This window comes from Dipteris shenzhenensis, chromosome 32 (genome assembly GCF_047967505.1).
Source record: "Dipteris shenzhenensis isolate YYH24624 ecotype China chromosome 32, Dip_SZ_1.0, whole genome shotgun sequence".
Classification (NCBI taxonomy): domain Eukaryota; kingdom Viridiplantae; phylum Streptophyta; class Polypodiopsida; order Gleicheniales; family Dipteridaceae; genus Dipteris; species Dipteris shenzhenensis.
Window position 1 is genome coordinate 38,186,305 of NC_141627.1, and position 15,359 is coordinate 38,201,663.

The window sequence follows — 15,359 nt, forward strand, 5'->3', positions numbered from 1 at the left end:
GTTACAAATTAGGAAAAACAAAGGACGAATTGCCTATCCAGAAGGGTGCTACTTGAGGTGGTCTCATGTGGATTGCTTCAAATCTATTTCGGCTCACTGCCTATGAGAAACTTCAGGTAGGCGAAAGGACCTAATTTTCAATATTGTACAACCATTGGATACATTGATTTTCGTAGGTAGCCTAGTGGCAAGTTTAGATTCTTTGATCCCTAATAAAGCCCTTTGGATCCTTATACTTTTTTAATTGAAAAGCACAAAGTGGCCACCAACAAAATCAAGCAGTTGAACTATGGCACACAAGGCTTGGCCATATCAATTATAGAAGATTGAAGGAACTAGTGAGAGGGTTGCGTATTTTTGGTCATATGGATTTCAGCCATGTATGCCCAGCATGTCAATTTCCAAAGAGGGGGAGAGTAAGCAAATATCCTTTGGAAATAGTGCACTCTCCTACGAACAATGTAGCCCCCAAAGGAGCAAAGTATTATATTACCTTTATTGATGGTTTAGCCACATGATATGGGTATACTTTTTGAAAGCAAAGAGTGATGCTTTCAAAGTATTTTTCCATTATAAAAGAATGGTCGAGAAGGAGCTTGGGTGTCAAATTAAATTCTTTCACATGGATAATGGTGGAGAGTACATGTCTTATGAGTTTAATAAGTTCTTGTATAGTTAAGGCATAAAGAGATGGGTTACATGTAGATTCTCCCCATAGAAAAATGCCATTGCAAAAAGGAAAAATAGAGTGATTGGAGACACATCTAAAGCCATGTTGGATGAAATCAATCCCAAAATGAATATGCCCATATTGGGCCAAAGCAGTGCACACAATAGTGGTGGTGGATATAATGACATTTAATAGAACTCCCACGGATGCCACACATGGGATGACACCCTTTGAGAAGCTTTATGGTTATAAGCCAACGTTAGCATATTTGTAGGTATTTGGCTGATTGAATCCAAAAATACACGGAGAAAAGATTGAGTTATTAAGTTCAAATTTGTATTTTGGTAATGTTGATAAGTTGAATATTCTGGTGATGCTGACAAGTAGAAAGCAGGTCTTTACCTTTCAAACATGCCCATCATGTTCATCATAAGTTAGAATCTCAGTCATGGTGAATTATATACATTGTAATTAAGATGATGCTAGTTTCCATCTTTTTTTAGTTGGAATATATTGAATACTATTGTCGTTATTAGTGTAATAGCCATCTTTCCAGTTTCACACTTTGATCCCCCCCACCATTAGTGCCATAGAGGAGGTAAGGGCTAGCCAAGGTAGCCTGTGCCATCCTGATGTCATAGTGCCTAAGTCCCCGACTCTATGAAGGTATGTGACTGCATGGAAGGACGTGTCAAGCTCTAGAGGGTAACCCCAAACTCTGCTGCAGTTCATCCATGCAAAGAATTAGAACCTGTGGTCTCTTGACATGAATTGATATATCTATAGGGTCTAAGACTGAAATCACCAAATGCCCCAGCCAAAGGAGCTTTTTATAGGGGCTGGAAGCCCCACAGACTGACTAACTGACCTGGTAGGTCAGCCAACCAACCGACCTGGTCAGCCAGCCTACCAGCCAGCCATCCCAGTCTGTTGACTGGCCGACCTGGTTGGGCTCTGTAAGTAGGCCCAGGGACTGCACCTTGCATCCCTTTCTCAGATAATCTGTAGCATATCTGTACGTGTTGTGCCAGAGCCTTTCCAAGCCCACACCTGCGCCATCTGTCCATACCAGTGTGCTTTTGTTCCAGGTTCTTCTGAACCTGTGGTGGACTGGTCCAAACCAGTCCCAGACCTGCCACGTGGGAGCCCTGTTTCTGCTGGCTTCGGTGCCTCGACCTGCTCTTGGAGCTCGATGAATGCTGCGCCTCTGTTCCATACAGATTTGCTATCAGCTCTGGTCCAGCAGCTCGCACAGTACTTCAGCCTCCAATGCCAGCCTGGAAGCTTCTCTATGCTGCGAACATGGCAGCTTGTCTACTGTGCATATGCAGCCCTCAACACTCGTACTGAGCTTGCTGCCCACATCGCAGCTTATGTGCTGCCCATGTCTTGTTGCAGGACTCTTACTGCCCACATGCCATCTGCTTCTTGTATCCAGCTTTTTCTTGATAACTTTGTGGACGTGCATATATGCATTAGAATTAAAAATCTTCAAATTGCTTTATGACAGGTTTCTTATCTACGTAGCCTTCATTGGTGCTTTCCTACAACTGCTTTAGTCAATGCCTTGTTTTCAAGGCATGGACAACTGCATTGACAGTCTCCATATGAAAGGATCTTGGAAGATTTTTCCCTTTGGCATGCTCATACCCATATTTAGAAATTGTAAATTCTTTGGATCTCGGTATCCCATTTTGCTAGGAGGTACATGTCATCAATTGATGTTCATTCTTGCAATATGCATGAAATGCATCTGAATTGAACTCTTCACCTTGGTCTTAAAATTCTCAGGCACTTCTTGAGCTTCTCAAAAGCTTGAGACTTGGTAGGTAAATAGTTAAACTCGAGTCATTCTATTGAAACAACCGGGAAAGTAATTTCATAGGCATGAGCCAATAGATGTTTGAATGAACCAAGTCCAGTGGCTTAATGGCCTTATTTTGGCCCTATTTGTGGCCTTTGATGAGAATCGTTCCTAATGTTGCTTTCTCTCCATGCAAGCTCTATAGATTTTGTGTGTACCTGTAAGTTATGGAAGTGCATCCATTATACTTTTCTGTGCACATCTGATGGGCTTGAGCCTTTCATGAATCTTGACATCTTTGTCTCCTTGTAGTGTTGGGATAATACCATTGTTCCATAGTGGATCCTGTTGTTCATGTGCAATGCCTAGTAAAACCTGGAAGTATTGGAGGTGTGGGTTTGTTGACCAAATGATGATGATATCTTCGACTTGTTCGTGAGAGCTTCTAGAAACGTGGGAGCTGAAGGTGCTTCTCTTCAATAGGTGGTTATAGGACCACGGTGTGTCTTTGGGAGGGGGTGTTGGAATAGTATGGTCAATGCTCCACTTGTGAGAGCCCATATGAGCAGGGCAAAGGTCCTTGACACTTTGCATAGGGATGGGTTAGAATAGGTGTCATGTGGGCATATTCTCAAGGTGCCACATGGACATATCTAATGAGTCATGTTGATCCTATCTTAACAACCACATGAATCTTTAGTTTTTATTAAATAGTTTCTAGATTTCATATACTTTTTAATGCAATGATGCTTACATGTGTAAATGATAATGTGAGTATCAATGGGTTCGAATTGGTAGTGATGGGTTGAAATTGATAATGAATAATGTTAGTAAGAGCAAATAAGGTGTTATGCATTCTAATACATTGATGATCTTGATGCAATAAGGTGGAGTAAAGGTGAACTTCGAATGATGAATAACTTGTGTAATATCTTTGGATTCTTGATTGTTGTCTTGAGCTACCTACTCCATCCAAATTTGTTTCAATTTCGATTGTCATGGTCTACCATATTGTCTTCAAATATGTTCATAAAATAGTCAAAAAAAGATCTCTATGTGTGTTTTGGAGTTGAGTGAAATTACAGTGTGTGAAGTGCAATTTGTATTTGAGAGCATAAAGTAATCACAGTGACTATGTTATGAGACAAATATGAGCATTGAACGGTTTTAGTAAAAAAAAGGTGACGAGGAAAATAAATGAAAGAAGCTTGGCGGATATACTAAGCAAATAGTTCTAAGCTCTAAGATAGGAAAAAGTAATTTTTGCGATGTTCTTGCTGTTTTTGCTTCCGGTTCTTATGTGCATATAGCCAATTAGGTAAGAAAGAAAATGGAGCCAAGGGCTGTAAAATTGTGTTTTTGGGATACCCATCTGAAAGAAAGGGGTATAAATGCTATGATCCAACTACAAGACAAGTACACAAAAGCCACGATATTAGATTTAGTGAGCATGAACCTTGGTATCAGCCCAAGGCAATTATTTTTTAGGATTAATACATGCCTAATGTTGATAAACCCAAATTGCTGCAAGTCGTATTGTTGATGTATAGATGTTGTATGTATAGATGGATATAGAGTATTTTTGTGAAGGTGACATGACATCTTTAAGGTATGTGTGTGAAGGGCCCTATGGACCCTCTTGAAAATCAGGATTATGTAAAAAGAAGATGAGTGTGAGAAGGTTGTAAGCTTCTTGGGCATCTTGTAATCAAAGCAAGTGTTTCATGAGCATTATATTGTCTCCTCCCTAGATGTTGTATGTATGAATGGATATAGAGTAGTTTTGTGAAGATGACATGGCATCTTTAAGGTGTGTTTTTGAAGGGCCTTATGGACCTTCTAGAATATCATTTAAATATAAAGAAGGACCATTCAATAATCTCTATTCCAAATCTCCAATGGAGCGAGATCAGCTTGCATGCCCATTCAATCACACAGCTTCGACCAAGCTCTCTCACTATAATGTGTGTCAGTGTATGGCATAGTCCTCTGTGAATGTAGTGCAACACCATAGAGATTTTCTCAAACAAGAGTTGGTTTTGCATCCCTTTCCTCTAGCTAGCCGATCCTATTCTCATCACTTGGATCGAATTCAGGAGCTACAATAAGGGCGGGAAAGAGCCACGGCTATAGGTATTGAAAGAGGATGGGACTCATCTCCCTTGACTTCGTGCACCAAAACATGGGACTAAAAGTGTTGCCTCAACTCTCTAGTGGTATGCAATCAGCAAGCTTCTCACATGACTTTTGTGTTGACAGAATGGTCATTTGAGCATTTTTTATTGAGCTATCCCATTCAAAGCTTCGGTCCGAAGGCGACCGCTTCTTCTAAGCAACAAACTGAGCATGGAAATGATGTCAAAGAAGAAGATGATGATGGAAGGAAGACTGTAAGCCAAAACTCGATACACACTTCATGTAAAGCCTTAAGTTGTTCTTTCCCTTTCCATAAAGGTCCATGGTTGGTGAAGAGTAAATCTCCACTGTTTGATGCAGCCACATTATAAGATAGAATCTCATCCGACTAACCACACCAAGGGACTAACCTGATATTTTTAACCCAACTAATCACACCCCCCAACTAACCACACCCTGCCCAACTAACAACACCCAAAGAACTAACCCCACCTTTTTAAACACATAAACACCATTAATACCACATTGAAATCCAAATACAAAATCACTACTCTAACACATTTGTCCGCAAACGCTAACATACAAAATCTATACAACATTAAAATAATTCCATAAAAAATAATTCACATTAAAAACTTTCCCAAATTTTATTCATCAAACTCATTCCATCATTTCACATAAAAATGTGTCTCAAAATGTCTCCAAAAATAAAACTGCCTAAAATCCTTTCCAACTTCAAACTATTTATATGAAAACTATCTCAAAATATTTCGATTATATACAAGTTTGAAAATTCTATATCAAATCCCATGTTGCTACTACTCCTCAAAAAATCCACGACCTCAAAGAAAATTCAAAACACAATTATGGAACACCGACTACTGCTGAACAACACAACTCCCAAACAGAACACTACAATTCTCCAAAGCTAGAGCCCTAACACCTTGAGGCCAACACCCCACAATAAACTTCAAATCATTGGTTTGAGAGAACGATCAAAAACTTCCAAAACCTTCAAACACCCCTCCGATGTCACAACAGAAACATTCAACAGCTCGTTTGCAATTATCGCAGAAACCTTCAACGCATCACTAGAAACACCACAGACATTCCCAATGGCACTTTGAAAAAAGCTATGCTAAACAAAACTCCCATTCGCAACATTACTCCCCCGCACACCAGCACGCTCAATAAACTCTCAAGTGTCCACAATACTCCCAACATTCTCCAAATATGGATCTTTCACAAAATTCCCAACAGAACACCTATCACCTACAACATCCCTCACATTACCAGCTTCATCGGACGAGTTTGATAAAATATTGAATGCTACCTGGACTTGCAAATGGGACGTCCTCTCATAGCGACAAAATACATCAACAGTCGTGCCCCATCTCACAAGCATTGCAACATCTATCGGAACCTTAGATAGCATCATATAACTCACTGAAGTGCTACATAAGCTCTTAAAAGTAATATTAGAAAAATCCAAACCACAACTTTCCATCATGTTCGAAACTAGAGAAGCCAGCGTTTTCCTTCCAATACTATTCTTATTGAACCAAATACTAGAGAAGCCAGCGTTTTCCTTCCAATACATGCAACAACAAATACAAACAAGCACAACACAAAACCATTAACAAAGAACAAAAGAAAACTAACCAAAACAAATCACTTACCCAACCTCGAGGACACGTAATAGGTTGAAGGAACACAAACTTCACATTTTCATTACCGGGAGCATCAGAAATCACAGACATATTCTTCTCCACTTGAGAATGAGTAAGAACCACATCAAGTTAACGAACTCTATTAACCTCTAGGAGAGAGAGAGTAGAGGAAAGGCTAGGAGGAGAATGTAATTTCTCCTTGGAGCATGGTCCAAGTTCTTATAACATGTGAATAGGGAGAGTGGTGAGGAGGAGTAGGGTTGGCCCTCCCTTCAAAAGGTGCTATGTATAAAAACTAGAAAGTTTGACTTTTGCTCTTCAATTGTTTCCAAATAGAAGATCTCCTTCTTTTCCAAGAGGTGTTGCCTATGTTTCTCTTGTTCCTGCCTTTGTGAATGCCTCTCACCCTCTTCCCCCTTCTTGTTCATGCATTCCCTGCCCTTCTCTCTCTCTCTCTCTCTCTCTCTCTCTCTCTCTCTCTCTCTCTCTCTCTCTTTTCCCCCTCTCTCTGCTCTCTTCCCCTTCCCTTCTCCCCTTTCTTCTCTTGAGGATTCACATTACTACAACTATGAAAGCCATTGAAGTGACACCTTGAACCGCATGGGCTTAGATTGCTCCCACAAGGAGTAGTAGTAGGTGAAGAATTCCCTTGGCATTCCTCCAAGATCCACTCATGTGGAGTCACCACCAGAGGCTACACTTATGTTCGTTGCCATCCTCATGGGATACCTAAGTTGACTAAGAGTTTCATTTTAGTGGGTCAGCTAGATGATGCTGGTTTTCAGACTACCTTTGGCTTTCAAAGTTGGAAAATTCAGAAGGGCTCTATGGTTTTGGCAAGAGGTGCCAAGTGTGGGACATTGTATCTCTTACATGTATCAGGGGTGTCTGATTATGTTGTCGCAATTTTTGAGCAGCCAAGTACTTCTTTGTGGCATTGCTGATTGGGGCACATGAGCTAGAATAGAATGAAACTCATGCTTTTTGGGTTATGTACCGCATTTGAGTTTTTCTGACTTTGAATTTTGTGAGCATTGTCTCTATGGGAAGCAGACAAAATCAGCCCATAAAATAAGGGGAAAGAAAGAGCTTGAAAAGCTTAATCTGGTGCATTCAGATGTATGTGGTCCCATGCCTACACGATCATTAGGCAGGGCTGAATAGTATGTGGCATTCATTTATGATGCAACTTGAAAAGTATGGGCTTATGCTATAGATCAGAAGAGTGATGTGTTCTAGGTAATTCAAAAATGGCTGGCATTGGTTGAAAATCATTCAGCTAGAATGCTTAAATGCCTTTAGACTAACAATGGTGGAGAGTATCTCTCTCATGACTTTCAGCATTTTTGTGATACACTTGGGATCAAGAGGGAGCTCACATCCCCTCGTACTCCAAAGAAAAATCCAATTACAGAATAGATGAACCACACCATTCAGGAAAAGTTGCAATGTATGCTTTCCAATGCAAGTCTTTCTTGTAGTTTTTTGGTTGAGGCAATGAAGAACTGCAATGCATGTGATCTTTAAGATTCAATTCACCATGATGATCATTTGTACACAACTCATAGGTTTGACATGCAAACCTTAACTAAGATATGACATGATTGTCACATCTCTAGCAAATAGAAAAAGTTTTATGAAACCAACATGCTCAAAATTGAATATGTGATATTGAGATTAATATTCATGGGTACTCACATGATGTACTAATAGTTCTTCAATATGATTACTACATCTCTAGTAAATGAAATAGGTGAAAGACACCACAAAAGTTATGCATGTTCAATACTAGGGCATCACAAGCAAAATGAATTGCTTGAAGGTAAAAACTCATGTCAAATCACTAGACTCAATCTTCTTTACTGATGTCATCCACATAGATATTGCGATGATGCCTTCTCTCTTCGATGGGGGCATTGAATGCAATGTCATTACACATCATCTCAGCCATAGCACCTGCATAAGAAGGCAAAAAGCTAAAATAGATCAATCAATATCAATGCCTCATTGATAATTATATTCTCCAACAAATAGGTTTAAAAAGATAAAAGACGAGAGTAACAACCATTTCCACATCTTCAGAATCATTTAGAGTCCCATAGTTGCTTAACACATTTCCCTTTCCTTTCTGTCCATCCAAAAATGGTTGCAATATAGAATTGCAAATTTCAGGATCATTCTCAATAGATAAGCATGCTCTCCCAGAATGCACGCATGCTTTTTGCATAGAACTAGTCCCAGCACCTAAGTCCACCACATGTCCAGAAATTGGACAGAACAACTCCAAGAAGTACAACATCATGCATGGAGCCTTCTCCAATGCACCTCTCCATGAGATACTCTCTCCATGTTTTATAGTCTGCTCACTTGTTGGTAAATAATGATGAAACAAACTACTTCCAAAAGCAATGCCCAATTTGTTACCAACCACGGAAGCATTTCCAGGATTACAAACACAAGACATACCAGCCCAATGAAGAAGGCATAAAACCACAACATCCACCTAAAGACAAGAAAAGAATTAAACTTATGCTGCTTAGTACAAAGCCATTTCATTATACAAGAACATAAATTCTTTCAACAGGTCATTGTAAGACGATTGTCTCACCTTATGATCAATACCACCAACTTTGATTGTACAATATGCATCCAAGCATTGCATGTACATTCGACATGCAAACTCCAATCTACTGATCCTAGCATAACGCTCAACCAAATGAAGAACATGAGGAGCATACATAACTAGGATTCAGCCAGAGTCTGAAACAACTATGGCCGGTACTAGCAAGGAGTAGCGTACATGGTCCTCTGTTAATAAATTCCAAGAAGGAAATGTGGAATCCTCTACACCAAGAGCTTCTAGCTGTGTAGGCAGATCAAGAATGATAAAATCTATAGCCCAAGCAACACTCTTACCATTTCTTGTTTTTCTTTCACCTCCAAGACCCACAAAGTATTCCTTCATGTCTATATAGGCTTGTGTGAAGTTTGAGATAGACAATTACTTCCCAAACTCGACATAATCATAGTACCAAACCTTGCAATGTGAAGCATCACATGTGCCACTCTGATTCAAAGTTAGAGAGGTCAATGGAATGTACAAAAAGTGGATAGACCTATCTTTCCATTTATATCCTTTCAAAATGGGTGTAGACTGTAGTACCTGCACATCTGTATCCACACCACATATGTAAAGACACAAAGTGATAACAACATATGTTACACAAACAAATAACAGCTTGAAAAAAGACCAAGAGAGCTTACCATTATTAGTACCAGGATTTTTTGGTGGCATAACACCCTTCTTTAGTTCCATACTTGAATCCTTGTCCTTTCTAGTCATCTTCTCAAGTGTTTTTTGAATCTCAATGGCTACATCATCCTCGTGGACTAAATTTGAGCTTGATGAACCCATCTCTCCCTTTTTATGCTGTGTGTACAACTCTACCTCCTCCTTGATGCAACATCCTTTTTTCATATCGAGCCACCACGGGCAGTTCTTTCTCTCCCACTCAGAGCTCCCACTCAGAGAGCACTTGCTTCCTTTCTTTTTCTATCATGTTTGGAGAGTATATACAGAATTTTAATTCCTGAATTTTTGTCCATACTTGACATATGGGCAACAATTTTTCAATCTTACCAACAGCTTTTAAGGATTTCAAGAATCTGCATACAATAAGAGTCTTAGTACAAAAGCGAAATACTTAAGGATGGATTTTTAATTGAAAAGGAAAAAACATGTATTGCTTACCTAAATACCAATCATCGAGATGCCCTCGTCATCTCCATTTGTCTTGTTGCAGCTGTAGCAACAGTCATCGAATCCTTTAAATCTTCATAAAGTTCAAGTCTATTCATTGCTTGTATCTCCCCAAAATACTCTCTCAATGTAGGATCTTGAGGAAGCACAAAGCCAGCTTGTTGACTAGCAACCAAGACCTGAGAGAGTAACCTCTCAGATTCACAAAGCAACTGATCCATCCATGCCTCTTTCACCATCCACTTTATGAATTCTCTATCAGCTTTTGGCATCCCATAACTTGTTCTCAAATTTGAATCTGACCCTAAGATTCTGAGGGTTGCTAGTTGTGTCTCCTTTTAAACCTTTGCAATGGAGATGTTATACAACTTTTCCAATGTGACAATGGATGATTTATCATCAAATGGAAGGCTCCACAAGATATTAAACCAATCTTCACCATTTGTTGGTTTGACAATAGACAAAATCTACATATAAACAATACATGCAATCGTCACACTCAACTGTATTTTTTGATCGTACAATACATGCATATCCCATACCTTAATCATTTTCTAAACAAACATCTTATTTACATCCTTTTTTAATATTATGAGTTCTTTCTCAATCTCAAAAAACACTTGAACACTTTAAAAAATCAACTTTATGTTAAGAATCATTAAATTAACCATACCTTGATCATTTTTCGACCATACTTGAGATTCACATCCTTTTGAATACTTTTAAGTGCTTTCTCCATATTAGCAACACTCAAATTTGGCTAAAGTTCCTTTAGCTTTGCCTCATAATCTTGCTTGTATAGTGGCTAAAATATATTCCAAAGAAATGAATGAGTACAATGAATTAGTTAGTTCTAATTCAAAAGACATCCATGACAAATGGTATGAAACTTACTGCAAATACCATTCTCCCTAGCATCAGAGATGTCAAAGGATACCAAGTACTTGATCCTTTACTGCTTTCATTTGCCCTATGCTTTTCAAGTGTCTTTTTTTCTTCCTCAGAAAAAAGTGATAAGTACTCATTCTCATCACACGAACACATTGTCTTTGTGTTGTACAAATAATCCTTGAGATTTGTTTTAATAATTGTTGTTTCACTAAGGCTGAAAAATAAAAAATATATAGCTTCAAACATATTAAGAATTGTTCACAAAACCCTTAAAAGCTCGAAAAAAGGTAACACATATAAGCAAGAACTCGCACTTACAGATTGAACCTTTGAAGAGCAGCTATTAGCTTCATTTCTGTTTCTTTCTCTGGAGTAATAAAACTTGCTAAAACTCGAATATGCCATGCCTTTGATGTCTTGAATTTCTCTTCAATTAGAGACATCCATGCAACAGTACGGTGATTCCCCTCCCACACAAAAAACATCTTTCGAGACAAAAATGACCAATCAGCATCATCAACAATCTATGCCTCAAATTTTGCATTTACATCCTTCCAACAAGAATCCCATGATTGTTCAATTTCATCTGTCACCTCTTGTGAAACACCATCCAGAAGTGTTGTAGATAAAATAAACATTCCTTTCTATTGAATATATGTTTCTGCCTCTAGAGCTTGCTTTAGGCTATCCATATTAGTTCGTAGGCCTTTCACTCTTGTGTTTACAACACAATGACATAATGGGATCAAGGGAGCAATCTTTCCAGGATTGATTGCAAGAGATTCAATAAGATCCTTCCCCTGGCCAATATCAAGTGCAGCAGGAAACTCTTGCTCAAACTCCTTATCCAGTTATTTATCCTCTTTCTTTCTCTTCTTAGAAGATTCCTCCACAATTATAGTAGTGTCTTCAAAGTCTTCCATCTCCTTATCCTCTTCAACTCCAATTTCAACCTCTTTTTGAAACTCTAAATTTGGTGTAGATTCCACTTGCAAACTTCTCTTGCTACTTGTCCTTCCACCTCTTCTGCCTCCTCGTTCTCCTCTTCCACCTCTCCCCCTCCTCTCAGAAGTTTTTATTTTTACCATCCTGCCAATGTGACACAAATGCATTTGAAAAAAGAAGTCATCGCATGGCATAGAATAGACTTACAAGGTCAATTAAGTCCCAACATTACTTCAATAGCATACAAAGAAAGCCCAAGAGGCTTCAAAATAGAAAATACCTGAAGCTTGATCGTGATGTTGCTAATTGAAGCTGCACTTGACAAGATGATAGGGCTTGAGGAGACTAGCTGGACAACAAAAGCATACAAAGAAAAGTTATTAAGCATACAAGAACAAGTTATTAACCACAAAAGCGTACAATATCTCGAATATACTGTGTTGTGTCTCCTAAGGCCTCCTCATCTCCTTGCCTCCCCCTCCTTGCGTTATTTTTATAATAGTGCATGTGTCTAAAAGGGAAACAAAAAATCTCGAAGAGCTATGCGTACATATGTCAAAATATCATGTGGTGTATAGGAAAACCACGTGATGTGCCCTTAAACCATACAGTGTATTTTGTTTATACAACTTGGTATATATGTTCACTGTGCAATAATGATCTAGTCAACCAATTTGCAATGACTGACTAGAAAAGACATGTTTTTTTGCATTTTAAACATCTTTAATTCAAAAAATATGTACTAAAAACCTCCCTAATATCACAAGGGAGATATTGGGGGAAAGCACCAAGAATCTTGATCATTAAACTCCTACTGAGTCTCTTCTACTACTCAAAATAGGCAACCAACAATCATAGAAGCCTTGAGAGGTACCGAACTTCAAAATATCGAAGTTTATGCTGCAAACATAGTATGCAAATCATGGAAGCCTTGGAGAGCGAGGCGAGGGAGGGAGGCGAGCAAGGGAGGGAGGGAGGGAGGGAGGGAGGGAGAGAGGCAGAGCGAGGGAGGGAGGGAGGGAGAGAGGGAGGGAGGGAGCGAGGGAGGGAGAGCGAGGGAGTGAGGGAGGCAGAGCGAGGGAGCCAAACTTTCAGCAGAGGCCAAACTGTAACGCGTTTAGTCGAACACAGTAAAAAGTGGACCATTGCAAATTTTTGTTTCCTCGATTCACCCATATATTTGCAGCTAATCGATTTCCTCACAAGCGGCTGATGAATTTGATATGTAGAAAGTAGTGTAGCATTAAAAGGTTTGATTTGATGGAAATAGCCACCGTGGGGTGAAGCCATGGGCAAGGATGCAAACTTGTGGATTTGAGTGGGCGCAGAAGAAATGGGGAGACTGCAACAGAGGAGGCGCAAAGCTCCATCCATGAACATAACTCAAATGCATCCATAGACGCTACGAAAGCACAATCTGTAGACTCCCAAGCGGGGAAGACAGAAATGGAATGAGAGCAGGAAGAGGCACATGAGGAAAAGGAGGCATGAGATTTTTGAATAAATTGCTTGTGTAAGCTGTGTGTTTCTCTTCAATACCTCTCATCCATTGGCAAAGAACCGCTATGAAGAAGTGATGGCATTCCTGTAAAGTATCTCTAGAAATCAGTGTCAAATTGTGTGATTCACTGAAGGACCATCTCCTTCATCTTCCGATCAGACACACAAAATTTGCCAAAACTCTTTAGACTGGCTTGCTTGCTAGCTTGTTCGCTCTCAAAGTGCCATTGTTCTTGATGCTACAATGCTCCAAGAACGAGTCATGGCCGGCAAGATCAATACGCGATGGTTTGTAGGGGAGAGAAGCTGATACTCTCTGAAATCTTTCTTGGGGAACGAAGGGAGGCAAAGCAAGGGAGCAAGGGAGGCAATGCATCTTGGCTGAGCTGCCCCCTGCCGTGCCCGCTGAAAGCCACCAGATTCTGCATGAGGGCTACTCCTACAAGTTAAACCTCTTTGCTCCGGCCGCCCGATATTCGTGCAAAACTAGCCAAGAGGCGCTGAAATTCTCGAAAAGCTACTGGGGGCAGAGATCGGGGGCAAAGGGAGGTGAAGGAGGGAAGATGTGCGGCACGAAGGGAATGGAAGCAAGGGAGGAGGGCAATGGAGGAAGGAAGGATGAGAGGAAAAAGATGATGATAAAGAAGAAGAAGAGCTTAAGAGGAAGACGAAGACGATGAAGAAGAAGAAAATGAAAGGCCAATAGACCCCTTTCGTCGATGAAAGGGGTCTATTGGCCTTTCATTTTCATGAGAGCTTAAGAAAATTAAGGGCCAATAGACCCTTTTCGTCGACGAAAGGGGTCTATTGGCCTTTAATTTTCTTAAGGGCTTAAGGGCTCTCATGAAATGAAAGGTCAATAGACCCCTTTCGTCGACAAAAGGGGTCTATTGGCCATTCATTTTCTTAAGGGCTCTCATGAAAATTAAAGGCCAATAGACCCCATTCGTCGACGAAAGGGGTTTATTGGCCTTTAATTTTCTTAAGGGCTCTCATAAAAATTAAACTTCACATTGATATTTGTAGAAATAATCATCCCTCTTCCATGATAAAGAACTCCTTTGCTAGCAAGGGACCACCACATGTCCTCGACTGACCCAAGTACTTAACGTTGCCTCTTTATTAGCTAGCACTCGTTTTTATTATTTCAAATCATTACAATCAATGCGTTTATTTTATTCACCATGACAGGACGACATACTAGCCATAGAAATGCTACCAAACTATGATGTTAATATAAACCATGACTTATAATGATTATCATACGAATTTGATTGCTAATGAGAATGCAGCAATGATGAGTGATAATTTAATTAAACATCATTACTATGATAGGTTGATAATTTTTCATAATTGTTTTTGAAAATTAAAAAAAAATAGAGCCCAATAGATCCCTTTTATCGACATACAATTAAATATATTTTTGATTAATATTCAATTAATGATAGAGGCCAATAGACCCCTTTTGGAGAAAATAATTTTTATTTATTGTTAATGGAAGATAGAGGCCAATAGACCCCTTTTGGAGAAAATAATTAAATATAGAGGCCAATAGACCCCTTTCGTCAATGAAAGGGGTCTATTAGCCTCTATATTTAATTAATGGTTCATGAAAGATAGAGTCCCATAGACACCTTTTGTCGACGAAAGGGGTCTATTAGCCTCTACCTTTCATCAATAATTGATGAAAATTTTTAACATCATAATTTATATTCAAAAGGTTAGAGATGTGCTGACCAGCCATTTCTTGTTCACCACAATTATAATTTATATATATTTATCAACTTTAAAATACTTATATCAAATTGTCGGAATGAATATGTAGCAATAATGAAATGTAATTGCTAGCGAGAATGGCTTGCAATAACTCCCATATGTGTCAAAGAAGAATGGGGATTAAAAGGTCTAAGAGTCCATGGTATTATAGTATTGTTGTTAACAAATGATGGCTAAAATTTACATCATGGTTCAGTACCATTGTCA

The 15,359-nt window shown here is 39.2% G+C and overlaps 3 pseudogenes; all 3 read right to left on the reverse strand.

The window, feature by feature from the left end:
• Positions 1 to 8,129: 8,129 nt before the first annotated feature.
• Positions 8,130 to 9,245, reverse strand: LOC147880715 (uncharacterized; annotated as a pseudogene).
• Positions 9,246 to 10,042: 797 nt separating this feature from the next.
• Positions 10,043 to 10,591, reverse strand: LOC147880716 (uncharacterized; annotated as a pseudogene).
• Positions 10,592 to 11,245: 654 nt separating this feature from the next.
• LOC147880717 (uncharacterized) lies at positions 11,246 to 12,019 on the reverse strand (annotated as a pseudogene).
• Positions 12,020 to 15,359: the final 3,340 nt, after the last annotated feature.